Genomic DNA, 15000 nt, shown 5'->3' on the forward strand with positions numbered 1-15000 from the left:
CCCTAGGAATACTTGGGGTGGAGCTGGGGACCGAAAAAGCCCTTAGGAATACATGGGGGGGGAGCTGGGGAGCGGAAAAGCCCCTAGGAATACATGGGGTGGAGCTGGGGAGCGAAAAAACCCCTAGGAATACTTGGGGTGGAGCTGGGGACCGAAAAAGCCCTTAGGAATACATGGGGGGGGAGCTGGGGAGCGAAAAAGCCCCTAGGAATACTTGGGGTTGACCTGGGGACTGAAAATCCCCATAGGAATAAATGGGGTGGAGCTGGGGAGCGGAAAAGCCCCTAGGAATACTTGGGGTGGAGCTGGGGACCGAAAAAGCCCATAGGCATCCATGGGGTTGACCTGGGGAGCGAAAATCCCCATAGGCATCCATGGGGTTGACCTGGGGAGCGAAAATCCCCATAGGCATACGTGGGGTTGACCTGGTGCCCGCCCCCCCCCACGGAAGTCCGTATGAGGTTTTTGAAACGGGCCTTGCCCGGGCCTTCGATCCAGGAGGGCGGACACTTTCGGCGGTTCGTCCCGGTGGCTGGGCCGGGTGCCGCATCTACAATATAGCCAAGAAACGTTCGCGGAGATTTTCGAGAACACGTTTTTAAGGACCCTCAATGCCCATGTTCGGTTCCAGAAAGCCGGTCAGAGGGATCTTCGGGGCAGAACCCTGCCGTGCTGAGGGGCCAAACCCGAGTTTGGAGCCAGGTCAACGGGGAAAACCGGAAAAGGGCCGGAGAAGGCGGTCAGGCCGGGCGAGAGTTCCAGGAGCTCGGCCACAATTCCGATCTCGTCCCGGTCAAGGGCTCCGTGGAAGGGCAGCCCGGGGGCGGGTCCAAGGGCCCCGGCAGGGACCCGGGCCTCCGGGGTCGGAGCCCAGGCACCCCGCCGAGGGGTGGTCGTCCCGGGCCAAGGCGGCGGGAGCCCGGGCAGGACTCCGCGGGGCAGGCCGGGCGGGAGTTCCAGGAGCCCGGCCGCGATTCCGACTTCTCCCCGGTGCCCTGCCCGGAGGCCGGGCAGGTCCGGGGGCCTTCGGCGCGGGCGGCGGGATGCTCCCGCGGGGGAGACGAGCCGTGCTGGGCCCCGGGAGGGAGGCCCGGGGTCGACCTGGCGCCGGGGCTCCGGCCCTGGAAGTCCCGATGAGGTTTTTCAAACGGCCCGTGCCCGGGCCTTCGCTCCAGGAGGGCGGACACTTTCGGCGGTTGCCCCCGGTGGCTGGGCCGGGTGCCGCATCTACAACATTGCCAGGAAAGGTCCGCGGAGATTTTCGGGGACACGGTTTTCGGGACCCTAGATGCCCATCTTCGGTTCCAGGAGGGCGGGCAGGGGTACCTCCGGGACTGGACCGTGCTGCAGGAGGGGCTCAACCCCGGGTTTGGCTCCATGTCGACTGGAGCTCCGGCCCAGGGGCGGGCCGGGCGAGAGTTCCAGGAACCCGGCCGCGATTCCGGCTTCTCCCCGGTGCCCTGCCCGGAGGCCGGGCAGGTCCGGGGGCCTTCGGCGCGGGCGGCGGGCTGCTCCCGCGGGGGAGACGAGCCTCTCTGGGGCCCGGGAGGTTGGCCCTGGGTCGACCTGGCGCCGGGGCTCGGGCTCCGGAAGTCCGTATGAGGTTTTTCAAACGGGCCTTGCCCGGGCCTTCGCTCCAGGAGGGCGGACACTTTCGGCGGTTCGTCCCGGTGGCTGGGCCGGGTGCCGCATCTACAATATTGCCGGGAAAGGTCCGCGGAGATTTTCGGGGACACGGCTTTCGGGACCCTAGATGCCCATCTTGGGTTCCAGGCGGGCGGACGGAGGAACCTCCGGGGCCGGACCGTGCTGCAGGAGGGGTTCAACCCCGAGTTTGGCTCCATGTCGACTGGAGCTCCGGCCCGGGGGGCGGGCCGGGCGGCCTGGCCGGGCGAGAGTTCCAGGAGCCCGGCCGCGATTCCGACTTCTCCCCGGTGCCCTGCCCGGAGGCCGGGCGGGTCCGGGGGCCTTCGGCGCGGGCAGCGGGCGGCTCCCGCGGGGGAGACGAGCCGCCCTAACGCCCGGGAGGGAGGCCCGGGGTCGACCTGGCTCCCGAGCTCCGGCCCTGGAAGTCCGTATGAGGATTTTCAAACGGGCCGTGCCCGGGCCTTCGCTCCAGGAGGCCGCACACTTTCGGCGGTTGCTCCCGGCGGCTGGGCCGGGTGCCGCATCTACAATATTGCCAGGAAAGGTCCGCGGAGATTTTCGAGGATACGGGTTTCGGGACCCTAGATGCCCATCTTGGGTTCCAGGAGCTCGGACGGAGGAACCTCCGGGGCCGGACCGTGCCGAAGGAGGGGGTCAAAACCGATTTTGGCTCCATGTCGACTGGAGCTCCGGCCCCGGGGCGGGCCGGGCGGCCTGCCCGGCGAGAGTTCCAGGAGCCCGCCCGCGATTCCGGCTTCTCCCCGGTGCCCTGCCCGGAGGCCTTCGGCGCGGGCGGCAGGCGGCTTCCGCGGCGGAGACGAGCCTCTCTGGGGCCCGGGAGGTGGGCCCTGGGTCGACCTGGCGCCGGGGCTCGGGCTCCGGAAGTCCGTATGAGGTTTTTCAAACGGGCCTTGCCCGGGTCTTCGCTCCAGGAGGGCGGACACTTTCGGCGGTTGCCCCCGGCGGCTGGGCCGGGTGCCGCATCTACAATATTGCCAGGAAAGGTTCGCGGAGATTTTCGAGGACACGGGTTTCGGGACCCTAGATGCCCATCTTGGGTTCCAGGAGGCCGGACGGAGGAACCTCCGGGGCCGGACCGTGCTGCAGGAGAGGTTCAGCCCCGAGTTTGGCTCCATGTCGACTGGAGCTCCGGCCCGGGGGGCGGGCCGGGCGGCCTGGCCGGGCGAGAGTTCCAGGAGCCCGGCCGCGATTCCGGCTTCTCCCCGGTGCCCTGCCCGGAGGCCGGGCGGGTCCGGGGGCCTTCGGCGCGGGCAGCGGGCTGCTCCCGCGGGGGAGACGAGCCGCCCTAACGCCCGGGAGGGAGGCCCGGGGTCGACCTGGCTCCCGAGCTCCGGCCCTGGAAGTCCGTATGAGGATTTTCAAACGGGCCGTGCCCGGGCCTTCGCTCCAGGAGGCCGGACACTTTCGGCGGTTGCTCCCGGCGGCTGGGCCGGGTGCCGCATCTACAATATTGCCAGGAAAGGTCCGCGGAGATTTTCGGGGACACGGGTTTCGGGACCCTAGATGCCCATCTTGGGTTCCAGGAGCTCGGACGGAGGAACCTCCGGGGCCGGACCGTGCTGCAGGAGAGGTTCAACCGCGAGTTTGGCTCCATGTCGACTGGAGCTCCGGCCCAGGGGCGGGCCGAGCGGCTTGGCCGGGCGAGAGTTCCAGGAGCCCGGCCGCGATTCCGGCTTCTCCCCGGTGCCCTGCCCGGAGGCCGGGCAGGTCCGGGGGCCTTCGGCGAGGGCGGCGGGCTGCTCCCGCGGGGGAGACGAGCCGTGCTGGGCCCCGGGAGGGAGGCCCGCGGTCGACCTGGCGCCGGGGCTCCGGCCCTGGAAGTCCGTATGAGGTTTTTCAAACGGGCCTTGCCCGGGCCTTCGCTCCAGGAGGCCGGACACTTTCGGCGGTTCGTCCCGGTGGCTGGGCCGGGTGCCGCATCTGCAATATTGCCAGGAAAGGTTCGCGGAGATTTTCGAGGACACGGGTTTCGGGACCCTAGATGCCCATCTTGGGTTCCAGGAGCTCGGACGGAGGAACCTCCGGGGCCGGACCGTGCTGCAGGAGAGGTTCAACCGCGAGTTTGGCTCCATGTCGACTGGAGCTCCGGCCCAGGGGCGGGCCGAGCGGCTTGGCCGGGCGAGAGTTCCAGGAGCCCGGCCGCGATTCCTACTTCTCCCCGGTGCCCTGCCCGGAGGCCGGGCGGGCCCGGGGGCCTTCGCCGCGGGCGGCGGGCGGCTTCCGCGGCGGAGACGAGCCTCTCTGGGGCCCGGGAGGTCGGCCCTGGGTCGACCTGGCGCCGGGGCTCGGGCTCCGGAAGTCCGTATGAGGTTTTTGAAACGGGCCTTGCCCGGGCCTTCGCTCCAGGAGGGCGGACACTTTCGGCGGTTGCCCCCGGTGGCTGGGCCGGGTGCCGCATCTACAATATTGCCAGGAAAGGTTCGCGGAGATTTTCGGGGACACGGCTTTCGGGACCCTAGATGCCCATCTTGGGTTCCAGGAGGTCGGACGGACGAACCTCCGGGGCCGGACCGTGCTGCAGGAGGGGGTCAAAACCGAGTTTGGCTCCATGTCGACTGGCGCTCCGGCCCGGGGGGCGGGCCGGGCGGGCAGGCCGGGCGAGAGTTCCAGGAACCCGGCCGCGATTCCGGCTTCGACCCGGTCGACTGCACGGCGGGCGTGCAGGCCGGCGGCGACTCGCAGGGCCCCTTCCAGGCAGCGGGGCCCAGCGGTTGGAGCCCGGCTACCCCGGCGAGGGGCGGAAGAACCTGCACGGCGCGGCGGGAGAACCCGGCATGCTTCCGCGGGGCAGGTCGGGCAGGAGTTCCAGGAGCCCGGCCACGATTCCTACTTCTCCCCGGTGCCCTGCCCGGAGGCCGGGCGGGCCCGGGGGCCTTCGGCGCGGGCATCAGGCGGCTTCCGCGGCGGAGACGTGCCTCTCTGGGGCCCGGGAGGTTGGCCCTGGGTCGACCTGGCGCCCGGGCTCGCGCTCCGGAAGTCCGTATGAGGTTTTTGAAACGGGCCTTGCCCGGGCCTTCGCTCCAGGAGGGCGGACACTTTCGGCGGTTGCCCCCGGTGGCTGGGCCGGGTGCCGCATCTACAATATTGCCAGGAAAGGTTCGCGGAGATTTTCGGGGACACGGATTTCGGGACCCTAGATGCCCATCTTGGGTTCCAGGAGGTCGGACGGACGAACCTCCGGGGCCGGACCGTGCTGCAGGAGGGGGTCAAAACCGAGTTTGGCTCCATGTCGACTGGCGCTCCGGCCCGGGGGGCGGGCCGGGCGGGCAGGCCGGGCGAGAGTTCCAGGAACCCGGCCGCGATTCCGGCTTCGACCCGGTCGACTGCACGGCGGGCGTGCAGGCCGGCGGCGACTCGCAGGGCCCCTTCCAGGCAGCGGGGCCCAGCGGTTGGAGCCCGGCTACCCCGGCGAGGGGCGGAAGAACCTGCACGGCGCGGCCGGAGAACCCGGCATGCTTCCGCGGGGCAGGCCGGGCAGGAGTTCCAGGAGCCCGGCCACGATTCCTACTTCTCCCCGGTGCCCTGCCCGGAGGCCGGGCGGGCCCGGGGGCCTTCGCCGCGGGCGGCGGGCGGCTTCCGCGGCGGAGACGAGCCTCTCTGGGGCCCGGGAGGTCGGCCCTGGGTCGACCTGGCGCCGGGGCTCGGGCTCCGGAAGTCCGTATGAGGTTTTTGAAACGGGCCTTGCCCGGGCCTTCGCTCCAGGAGGGCGGACACTTTCGGCGGTTGCCCCCGGTGGCTGGGCCGGGTGCCGCATCTACAATATTGCCAGGAAAGGTTCGCGGAGATTTTCGGGGACACGGATTTCGGGACCCTAGATGCCCATCTTGGGTTCCAGGAGGTCGGACGGAGGAACCTCCGGGGCCGGACCGTGCTGCAGGAGGGGGTCAAAACCGAGTTTGGCTCCAAGTCGACTGGAGCTCCGGCCCGGGGGGCGGGCCGGGCGGGCAGGCCGGGCGAGAGTTCCAGGAACCCGGCCGCGATTCCGGCTTCGACCCGGTCGACTGCACGGCGGGCGTGCAGGCCGGGGGGCGACTCGCAGGGGCCCTTCCAGGCTGCGGGGCCCAGCGGTTGGAGCCCGGCTACCCCGGCGAGGGGCGGAAGAACCTGCACGGCGCGGCGGGAGAACCCGGCGTGCTTCCGCGGGGCAGGCCGGGCAGGAGTTCCAGGAGCCCGGCCACGATTCCTACTTCTCCCCGGTGCCCTGCCCGGAGGCCGGGCGGGCCCGGGGGCCTTCGGCGCGGGCATCAGGCGGCTTCCGCGGCGGAGACGTGCCTCTCTGGGGCCCGGGAGGTTGGCCCTGGGTCGACCTGGCTCCCGGGCTCGCGCTCCGGAAGTCCGTATGAGGTTTTTCAAACGGGCCTTGCCCGGGCCTTCGCTCCAGGAAGGCGGACACTTTCGGCGGTTGGCCCCGGTGGCTGGGCCGGGTGCCGCATCTACAATATTGCCAGGAAAGGTTCGCGGAGATTTTGGGGGACTCGGTTTTCAGGACCCTAAATGCCCATGTTCGGTTCCAGAAAGTCGTTCAGAGGAACCTCCGGGGCAAAAGAACCGTGCCGCGCTGCCTTGTCAACCGAGCGTGGAGGCAGCGTGCCCCGATCCGGCGGGCCTGGCCGTGCGAGAGTTCCAGGCTCTGGCCCGCGATTCCGGCTCCCGCCCCCCCCCCCCCGGTGATGGGCTCGGAGGTCGGGCAGGCAGCGGTGCTTGCTTCCCCAGGAGTGGCGGGGCTCTCCTGACGGGGAACCGGGAGGACCTGGTGTCCGCCGTGGGACTTGGAAAACTTCTGCTCGGTTGCGTTGGGAGCGGTTAACGTGGGAGCTCCGGCCGGGACTATTGTTAGTTACTCTTACCTGTTAGTAGCTGGGGGCCGCCCCGGTTGCGGCGGCCGATTTGACTGGCGGCACCGGCTGGTTGCCGGACGGGCGGTTAGTCCTCAGCCGAAGCTGAAAAAAGATTGTCCGGGCTCCGCCGCTGTTGGTTTCTTGGCGGCTGGGCTCCCGGTTTCAGAAAATAAAACATTGCGGGGGACAACTGAAAGAAAAACAGGGTGTGCACGTGGGGGGTCAAAGGTTCAAAACGAGTGCTCCCCCGGGGGACAGGGAGCAGAGCACCCCGGACAGCGCCCACCGGCCCGCAAACTGCTTCAGCTTGCCGGCGGCTACCGCCCAGTGGTGCTCCGCTCGGAGGCGGGCGCGCAGGACACCGAGGAAAAACGCCCCGAGGTGCCCGGGAGCCTTCCCGGCCAGAGCCTCCTTCCTGGATAGCCAGATGACGAGCTTGGCCAGAGCCAGGAGGAGGTTGACCAGTCGGTCCCGGGCCCGGGTGGGGCGACGGATGGGGAGTGCGTAAATAAACAGGTGCGGGGAATAGTGCAGCCAGAACTTGAGGAGCAGGTTCTGGAGGAGGAGGTGCAGGGGCTGCAGCCTGGCGCACTCGAGGACCAGGTGCGCCAGGGTCTCCCTCTCGTCACAAAACGGGCATCGGTCGGAGATGGTGTCAATCCGCGCCAGATACACGCCCGTCGCGGCGGCCCCGTGAAGGAGCCGCCAGCCTAGGTCCCCGGCGGCTCTCGGGACGAGCTCCGAGTAGACGCTGAGCCACCGGGGACCGTCGGCCACGCCCTCGCCAAAGTAGTCCCGCCATTGGGTGTCTTGGCGGGACGCGAGGGCGGCGTGGTGGAGCGTCCTGCGGACGAGCGTGTAGAGCTGGCGCCGGTGGGCCGTCGAGAAGCGGACCGGCGGGGTGTCCCCCAGCCTGCAGAGGTGGTGAGGGGCGGAGTGCCTCGGGGCCGGCCGCTGGGCGGGCCCTATCAGGAACTCCGCCGGGCTGGGGGATTCGGGAGGGCGGGGACCGCCCTCTCGCAGGACTCGCTCGACGTAGGCAAGGGCGTCTGCGGGCAGCGCAGCTTTCACCTCCCGGACTAGGCGCGAGCAAGTTGCACGCCCTATGGTCAGGCCCGTGCGCCGGGCCAGCGCCGCGGGGCCCAGCCATCCTCGCTCGTCGTAGTCCAGGAGGTCTCCGAGCCGGGTGACGCCCACCCGGGCCATCCTCAGGGAGGCCTCTGGCGAGGCTGCCGCCGGGACCGCCAGCTGCGGGTTAAAGAACAGCGGCTCGGCCAGCAGGTCGCCGTCCTTGGCCACCCGCGACGGAGACCTGGAGGCGGAGATCAGCCCCCAGGCCTTGAGGAGGTCTCGGTAAAAGGCCGGCAGCTCCCCCGCCACCCGCACGAGCTCCAGGCCGCGCAGGAAGAAGAGCTGCCGGTCGTATCGGAGCCCCCGGAGGCGGCGGAGGAAGGCGCGCCCCAACAGGCTCCACGCCGCGTGGCTACCGTCACTGTACAGCAGTCTCTGCAGGGCCTGGAGGCGGAACGTCAGGACCTGGCTGCGGAGGCACACCAGGCCCTGCCCCCCCTCCCGCAAGGGGAGGGTCAGCACCCGTGCAGAGACCCAGTGCCGTCTTGGCCAGAAGAACCCCAGCGCCCGTCTCTGGAGCCTGGCAAGAACCTCGGGGGGCACGGGGAGGGTATTGAAGCGGTACCAGAGCATGGACAGGATCAGCTGGTTCAACACCAGCGCCCGGCCCCGGAGGGACAGGCACCGCAGCAGCCCCGTCCACGCCCCGATCCGCCTCGCCACCCTCAGTTCTAGGTCTGCCCAATTCTGCGGGGGGGAGGGGTCCGTGGGGCTCAGGTAGACCCCCAGGTAGAGCAGCGGGCCCGCGCTCCACTCGATGCCCCGGAGCGCGGGTGGGAGCGAGCCCACCTGCCACCCGGCACCCACCGTCAGCCCGGAGCTCTTGGCCCAGTTGACCCGGGCGGAGGAGGCCGCCGAATAAACCGCCTGGCAGGCCGCCACCCGCTCCAGATCTTCCGGGCCCTGGACCGCGAGGAGCACGTCGTCGGCGTACGCCGAGAGGACCAGCCGCAGCGCCGGTTCCCGCAGCGCCAACCCGGCCACCCGCCTCCGCAGGAGGCACAGGAAGGGCTCCAGGCCTAGCGCGTACAGCTGGCCCGACATCGGGCAGCCTTGACGCACCCCCCGCCTGAACGGGATGGGTTCCGTCAGGGACCAGTTGAGCTTAACCAGGCACTCCGCGGAGGCGTACAGTACCTGGAGAGCCCGCACAAAGCGCGGTCCGAAGCCGAAGGCCCGCAGCGTGCCCGTCAGATACCCGTGGTCCATCCTGTCGAACGCCTTCTCCTGATCGAGGGAGAGCAGGCCGAACGACAGGCCCTCCCGGCGCGCCAGCTCCAGGAGGTCCCGCACCAGGTACAGGTTGTCGAAGATGGAGCGACCTTGCACCGTGTACGTCTGGTCGGGATGGATCACGTCCGCCAGCACGGACCGCAGGCGCAGCGAGACGGCCTTCGCCACCACCTTATAGTCCGTGCAGAGGAGGGACACGGGACGCCAGTTCCTCAGGTCGCGGAGGTCTCCCTTCTTCGGCAGGAGAGTCAACACCGCCCTCCTGCACGACAGGGGGAGCTCCCCGCGAGCCTCGGCCTCGGCCCAGACCGCGGCAAGGTCCGGGCCGAGCACGTCCCAGAAGGCCCGGTAGAACTCCGTGGTGAGCCCGTCCAGCCCCGGCGCCTTGTTGCCGGGCATGAGACGGAGGGCGAGCGTGAGCTCGGCCAAGGTGAGAGGAGCCTCCAGCCGGTCACGGTCGCCCGCGCCCACCTGCGGCAGTTCCTCCCAGAGCGCGCTGCGGGCCGTCGCCTCGGTCGGCTCCCGGGAAAAGAGCCTTCCGTAGAAGGCCCTCGCGCGAACTCGCAGCTCTCCCGGGGCCGAGAGGGGGGTGCCATCATCCGCCAGCAGGCAAGTGATGTGCTTTTTGGCCCCCCTCTGCTTCTCCAGGCCGTAGAAGAAACGGGAGCCGCGGTCCATCTCCCGCAGGAGGTGGACTCGCGCGCGGACGAACGCGCCGCGTGCGCGGCGGTCCTCCAGGGCTCTCAGCTCCTCCCGCCTCTCCCTGCACTCTCCGCAGAGGGACGGATCCTGCGGGTCGGCGACCAGGCGCCTCTCCAGCTCCAACACTTCCCGCTCGAGCCGCTCTATGGCCGCCTCCCGCTCCCGGGTGTGCCCCCGGGCGTAGCTGCGGCAGAAGAGCCGGATGCGCGCCTTCCCCCCGTCCCACCATCCCCGAGCCGAGGGGAAAGACTGCCGCTGCCCGCGCCAGGCCAACCAGAACTCCCGGAAGGCCGCTCCGAAGCTCGGGTCCTCCAGCAGGCTGTTGTTAAAGTGCCAGTAGGCCGACCCCCGCCGCCCGGGGCCAAACGCCACCCGGGCGCACACCAGATGGTGATCGCTGAAGGGGGCCGGCCTCACTCTGCAGGACACGGCTCGGGCATCCACGCGGGGCGAGATGTAAATCCGGTCCAACCGGGAGTGGCTCGCCCGCTCCCCCCCCACCCGCACGTACGTGGGGGCCGGGGGGGCCGTCGGGGTGACAGACTCGCCAGGCGTCCACCAGGGAGTGCTCCTCCAGGATCCCCCTGAGGGCGTCCGCGGCGGCCCGGCACCGTTGCCTGCGCGAGCGGTCCTGTTCCTCGAGGGTGACGTTGAAGTCCCCGCCTAAGACCAGGCTCTCGCGAGGGCTCAAGGTGCCCAGGTAGTCGGCCGCCCGGCGGAAAAAATCCGCCGCGTCCGGTTCCGCGGCGGGGCCGTACACGTTCACAAAGTTCGTTACCGTCCCCGCCGCTCGGGCCCGGACGTGGAGCAGGCGGCCCGGCACCGCCTCAACGTCCTCTAAGATCTCCGGCCGCAGGCTCGGGGAGAACAGGGTGGCCACCCCGCACGAGGTGGCCGACAGGTGACTCAGGAAAACCCCGTCTCCCCACTCCAGCCGCCAGGCGGCGGCGTCGGCCGGAGTCGTCCAGGTCTCCTGGAGGAAAGCCACCGAGTAGCCCCCCTCCCGCAGGAAGGAGAACACCTGGCTCCTCCGGAGACCCTGCCTGCAGCCTCGGACGTTGAGGGTCGCGATGTTAAGCGACGTCATGGCTGGCGGGAGGGGGCTCCGATGGCTCGGCCGGGGGCTCGCGCAGGGCAACGCCCAGCCGGTACCCGGCCCCGCGCCCGTACACCGTCAGGGCGTCGTACATGGACCGGGCCCGGGTGTACACCCGGGCGTTGCATCTGTTCGGCCCCTTCCCCTCCCTCACCAGCGCCCTCGTGGCCTCGAGGATGCTGTTAAAGTCGCCCCAGCAGTCCAGGGCCAGCTGCACCCGGGCCGGAGCGCGCCGGGTGCTTTCCCGCTCCAAGAAGGCCACCAGGTCCTCCCTGGAGACTGCTGCTGGTGCTGGGGCTGGGGCTGGGGGGGTTGCAGGCTCAACGCTGCCTGCTGACCCCCCCGCATCCTCAGCCTGGTCAGGTCCAGTGGGGCCTGGCTGGCTGGCTTCCGCCGCCTCCGCCGCGCCTCCGGCGGAGGCTTCCTCGGCCTCCATCTGGACCTCTCGGTCCGCTTGGCTCTCCGACTCGGCCCGAGGGAGATCTGCAGCCCCTTCGCGGGGGGCCTGGCTGGGGGTGGGGGTGGGGGTGGGGGTGGGGGGGGGGGAACCTGGCCCCTGCTCTTCCTCCCCGTCAGGTGCCGCAGGGGCGGCTTGACTGGGGGCGGGGAGGGCCTCCCCCTCGGGACCCGTGCCGGAGCTCACCGGGGTGAGCCCCAGGGTCTCTTCGCTGAGGGGGGGGAGGGGCGCTGAGCTTGAGGTTGAAGCTGCTAGTGCTGTTTCTGTTGTTGTTGCTGTTGCTGTTGCTGTTGCTGTTGGGGAGGGCCCTACCTCCGCGATGGCAGGCTCAGGGGGCTCCTCCCGCATGGGCTCCTCCTCTCCTTCTCTTTCTCTCTCTCTTTCTCTCTCTCTCTCTCTCTCTCTTTCTGGGGCCTCCTCCACGGGGATTACCCGCACTTTCTCGGGAGGGGGGGGGTCTTCCGGAGCAGCTCTGCTGGCTGGTGAGGGGGCCTTTTGCACGTCGGCCCCCTCCCCCTCCTCGCCTGTGTCCGAGGGGGGGCCCTCCTCTAGGGAGGGATCGAGCTGCTCCGCGGCCTTTCTCTTTTGGGCCCGCCCCGATGGAGGAGGGGGGGGGGCCCGCCCGCTCGCCCGCAGGGTGGTCCTCTCTATGGCCCGGAGGCTTGCCCGCGGTGGACGCTTGGCCCCGGGCCGGGGCTGGGGCTGGGGCTGGGGCTGGGGCTGGGGCTGAAGCCGGGACTGGGCCCGGCTCGGGGCCTACCTCCCTCTCCCCGTCTCCTGCTCCCTGCCCCCCGGTGACTGCGGCCGAGGCCGAGGCCGAGGCCGAGGCCGAGGCCGAGGGGGGCTCTGCCGCTGGGGGGCTCCCGCCAGGGCTCCCGCCAGGGCCGGGGGGGCTGGGGGGGCCGGTGGCAGGGCCCCCCCCTCCACTGGCGGGGGCCTGCGGTGGCCGCCGCGCTTGCCCCAAGGGGCATTCTTGGCGGAGGTGCCCTACCCCGCGGCACTTGTAACACCGCAGGTCCCCCACCGTGAAGAAGATGCGGTGCAGGGCCCCCCCAAACATTACCTGGAGGGATCCCTCCGCCCCCAGCTGCGCTCCCGCCGCCGGCTGGATCGTTACCTGCCGGCGGAACGAGCGCACGTGTCGCAGGGTGGGGTCCCGGCACCCCAAACCCAGGGGCAGCACCGGGGAGATTACCTTCCCCAGCGATGATAGTCGGGGCAGGAGGGCCCAATTAGGGAGGTACGGGGGCACCGAACTAAGGACCACCCGGGTCCCTGGCTCCTCTAGGGGCTCCACGGGGACGTACTCCCCGTCCACTGTGAGCCCCCTCTCCACCGCCTTCTGGGCGGCGGCCTCCGTGGCAAGGAAGAATACTCCCTTGCCGTGGAACCTGGAGGCCGCCACAATTTTCGGGGCCCCCACCACCCGAGCTAGGGCCCGCACGTAAGGTTCGAAGGCGGACCCTTCCCGCTCGGGCAGCCAGCATCTCACCCCATTTCTCCGGGTGAGTGCCGGGAAGGGGGCCCCCCCTCCCCCCGGGATCGAAGACGCCCAGGCGGTGGAGGTGCTGGCGCCCGGCCCCCCGCCCGGCCCCGCTGCGCGGCCGGCGGCCGCCTCGGCGTAACTGCGCGCCCCGCCCTTCTCCCGGGGGGGGGGCGCTCCTGCTGCGGGGCCGGCGCTAGGGCCGGGACTCGGGCCGGGGCCTGACTCGGCTGGGTCAGGGTCAGGGGGCGGGCTGCCTTTTGGGTTTGCGGGGCCCTTGCCTTTCCCCGCCCCCCCTTTTGCGGAGGAGGCCCCTGACGAGGAGGAGCCCTTCCCTTTCCCCTTCCCCTTGCCCCCACCCTCCGCTCTAGGGCCGGGGCCGGGGCCGGGGCCGGGGCCAGGGGCAGTGCCGGGGCCGGTGGCCCCGAGACAGGGGTCAGCCATTTCACAAACTTCAACTCCCCCTCCTTGCTTGGGAGGAGGGGGGGGGGGAGGCACCTCCTCCATGCTGCACCGTGCCGGGGGAGGACCACGGGGGTAGGGCGGCCGGGACACAGGGTCACACTGGGGAGGGGGGGGGCACGCTGCTGGCCTGCTCGGCCTTCACAAAACACCGGGAGCGGGGAGTGGAGCACAGGACGCACACAAAATGGGGCAGACACCCGGGGGGAGGGCGGGGGAGGGGAACAAAGGCAGCCCAGCCGCCACCTTTTTTTAGCACGACAAAAGCCTACTCTGAGGGGTGCTCCTGTGGGGTGCGCTGGGCTGTGCTCTTGTGGGGTGCGCTGGGCTGTGCTCTTGTAGGGTGCGCTGGCCTGTGCTCTTGTGGAGTGCGCTGGCCTGTGCTCTTGTGGAGTGCGCTGGCCTGTGCTCTTGTGGAGTGCGCTGGCCTGTGCTCTTGTGGAGTGCGCTGGCCTGTGCTCTTGTGAGGTGCGCTGGGCTGTGCTCTTGTGGAGTGCGCTGGGCTGTGCTCTTCTCCTCTGGGGTGCGCTGGGCTGTGCTCTTCTGGGGTGCGCAGGGGTCCACTGGTGCAGGAACCAAAGCAAACAAAAGCAGTAACAGTGGCAGCAGCAAACAGAAAGAAAAAACAAACCAAACAAACCAAACAAACCAAACAAACAAAGCAGCAGGAGCAGGAGCAGGAGCAGCTGCAGCTGCAGCTGCAGCCCCCCCCCAACCCCCAAGGCCAAGGCCAAGGCCAAGGCCAAGCCGGGGGGGGGGCACCAGCGGCAAGCTTGCAGTGGCAGTGGCAGTGGCACTATACAGCAGAGAGCCCCGACAGCGCCACACCCACCACCACAACCCACCAGCTGGCAGCCTGGGAACTGGCAGCACAGCCATTTTAAGCCTGTTCAGGGGTGGAGAGGGCGGGGCAAGGCCTTGAGTGGCGCACAGATTGAATGAATGAGACTCACCTGGAAACAGCCTAGTGGCCAGAACTGGCATGACATGCTGCCTGGAAGTCCCAATAGGAATACATGGGCTCAACCTGGCGCCCGGGCTCCTGCTCCGGAAGTCCGTATGAGGTTTTTGAAACGGGCCTTGCCCGGGCCTTCGCTCCAGGAGGGCGGACACTTTCGGCGGTTGGCCCCGGTGGCTGGGCCGGGTGCCGCATCTACAATATTGCCAGGAAAGGTTCGCGGAGATTTTGGGGGACTCGGTTTTCAGGACCCTAAATGCCCATGTTCGGTTCCAGAAAGTCGTTCAGAGGAACCTCCGGGGCAAAAGAACCGTGCCGCGCTGCCTTGTCAACCGAGCGTGGAGGCAGCGTGCCCCGATCCGGCGGGCCTGGCCGTGCGAGAGTTCCAGGCTCTGGCCCGCGATTCCGGCTCCCGCCCCCCCCCCCCGGTGATGGGCTCGGAGGTCGGGCAGGCAGCGGTGCTTGCTTCCCCAGGAGTGGCGGGGCTCTCCTGACGGGGAACCGGGAGGACCTGGTGTCCGCCGTGGGACTTGGAAAACTTCTGCTCGGTTGCGTTGGGAGCGGTTAACGTGGGAGCTCCGGCCGGGAGCGGCCCGGCGGGCCAGGCCGGGGGAGAGTTCCAGGAGACCGGCCACCGCTCCGGTTTCGCCCCGGTGACCTGCCGCCCTCCCTTACGGCGTTCAGGGCAAGCCGGGGGCGCTTCCTCGGGAGCGGCGGGCTTCTCCTGCCAGAGAGCCGTGTTGACCTGGTGTCCGGCGTGGGACTTAGAAAAAAATTTCGCTGCTGGGGGGCGAGCGGTTGACCTGGGCCCGCCGGAGAGGCCTGGAAGTCCGTATGAGGTTTTTGAAATGGGCTTTGTCCGACCCTTCGATCCAGGAGGGCGGACACTTTTGGTGGTTTGCCCCGGTGGCTGGGCCGGGTGCCACATCTACAATATTGCCAAGAAAGGTTCGCGGAGATTTTCGGGGACAC

Source organism: Alligator mississippiensis, unplaced genomic scaffold (assembly GCF_030867095.1).
Source record: "Alligator mississippiensis isolate rAllMis1 unplaced genomic scaffold, rAllMis1 scaffold_111, whole genome shotgun sequence".
In the NCBI taxonomy this organism is placed as follows: domain Eukaryota; kingdom Metazoa; phylum Chordata; order Crocodylia; family Alligatoridae; genus Alligator; species Alligator mississippiensis.